Raw genomic sequence first — 2,316 nt, 5'->3', positions numbered from 1 at the left:
AGTATCAGTTGAAGACTGATTACTTAATGCGCGCAATGGACTGATACTAAAGTCAAGTATCAGTTGAATATTCCACCTCGGACTGATCTTCCAACGTTCAGAGGAAGCCACGTACTCACAAAGTACAGCCGCATTAAATGCAGAGATCTCAAGATCTTATCTCTGCAGAGGTCATTCCTATCTGGTGGTTACTTTTCAGAGACGTCACATCTCCTGTCCATCAAAGAGAGCCGTTTCCACCCAGACAAGGAACCTCGAAGATTGAAGCCTCAGCCCAAATTCGAATTGCTCTCCAACGGAAGAAATCTTGAGGACGATTTACGCCAATGGATCTATTCAAGAGTTCTCCTACAAATAGCGCTCGAGGATCACTTCAACCTTCACCGATTCAACGACATAAGCTGAAGCTCTGCCGAAATTGCTACTCAGCCTTAAGCTTAAACTCCCCAAAGCTTGAATCGAAGAAGAGAATTCCAAAGCCAAAGTCAGTCACTGCTGATTACATACATTCTCTTAGACCTTAGGCAAAACTCTGTTCACCCAGAAGCCAAAGGTCAAACTTGCTTCAAAGAACTTGTTCTTTGTAAGTATAGTTGGCACTCGTTCAAACCTCCACCCCATAAGAGTGTTTTGAGTGATTCGAATGTCAGAAGGGTTTTCTGTCTCTGAGAGTCTTAGCACGGGTTGTGTTAAGCAAGAGAAATCCGACGCGAGTGAAGCGTGGGTACTGAAGAAGGGTTTTCTTCAGTGTACGGTTGTGTGCACCCGACAAGCACACGGTTTGGTTTGCAGTGCACCTATTAAGCACTTGCGGAGTGGATTGTTGGTCTGATCAACCAACCGTGGATGTAGGAAAGGGTTTTTCCGAACCACGTAAAAGTCTCTGTGTTGTTTACAGCTTTCAGTTTTACATTCTTACTTGTGTTATTTCATTTGATAAAACTGAACACTGACTAACTGCAAAGGGAAACCATAACCAACAACTTGCTCCACCGAGGCTATTACGAAACTAAGTTTAATTTCCGCTGCGTATGATATCAGTCTGACTGATCTATCTTCTGATAGTCAGGAAGAGTGTTATCATCTCTGTTTTAGCAAACTCGACTGAAGCCCTTACTTGCATCAGTTAAGTTCCAGCAACTTAACTGATAACTCTTTACTGAAGAGCTTTCAGTATCAGTCGTCAACCCTGTTTGGTCAAAACTGATTTCAGTAAAACAGGCGTCTTTGTTTGCATGCAAAGTTTTGTTTTGATCTCTGATTGAGATCCCTCTGATTGAGGATTGTTGAAAAATAGCCCATAGGTGTATTCCCCCCCCATACACCTATTCGAGACCCTCAGGACCTAACAATTGGTATCAGAGCAGGTTGTTCGCAAGAACTACCTGTATCTGACTAGGTTCTAATTGAACTAGATCATTTTTCTCAAAGGTCTCGAAAAAGTTCTCTCTTTCTTTTTGTGCTTGCTATCTGTTCTATCTGCTGTTATCTGTTCTCTCTTTTTTGATGGAGACTAACCACAACAGATTATCTTCTCTACCTATGTTTAATATTGAAAAATACGACATATGGAAGTTTCGGCTTGAAAGCTTCCTCACCGCCCAACATTGCTGAATGTGGGAAGTCATCACCAGCGGACCAATCACCATCACCGAAACAGTCAAAAGGATTCCTGTTAATCCACAACAAGATCCTTACGATGAGGTCCAACCCAAGCAAAAAGCAGACTTCACCACAGAAGAAAGGAAGCAAGATGAGCTTGACAACCTCGCCAAAAGCATCATCTCCGGCACCGTTCCCGACAAGCATGTCATGAAGATCATCAAGTGCGGAACTGCAAAGGAGATGTGGGACATTCTGGAAAGAATGTGCGTAGGTTCCGAGGAAATCAAGGAGAATAAGCTATCCATAGCTTGCCAGAAGTTCGACTCCTTCCTCATGCTCAAGAATGAATCTGTCGAGGAAATGGAACTTAGATTCAACCAAATTTTGAATGAAGTTCAATCCATTTCCAAAGACAAATACACTCAACGAGAAATCAACCTGAAGATTCTGTGAGCACTGCCACGTGGAGAATGGCAGATCTACTCAGTCGCTCATCAGCATAAGCCAGGATTCAGTCAGCTCCCGACAAACAAGCTTTTCTCCGATCTCATGGAAAATGAGTTCGACCTTCTGAGAAATCTTGGAAACAAGAAGGCTGGAGGATCAGACGAAGATGGTCCTTCAACCTTAAGAGGAGTTGCACTGAAGGCCTCAACAAGAGAAGGCAAGAAGCAGATCAAGGAACCAACGAAACTCAACCCAGAGGACTTC

This window comes from Salvia miltiorrhiza, chromosome 5 (genome assembly GCF_028751815.1).
Source record: "Salvia miltiorrhiza cultivar Shanhuang (shh) chromosome 5, IMPLAD_Smil_shh, whole genome shotgun sequence".
Taxonomy (NCBI): domain Eukaryota; kingdom Viridiplantae; phylum Streptophyta; class Magnoliopsida; order Lamiales; family Lamiaceae; genus Salvia; species Salvia miltiorrhiza.
The sequence above is the reverse complement of the archived record's forward strand: the minus strand, read 5'-3'. Positions refer to the sequence as shown.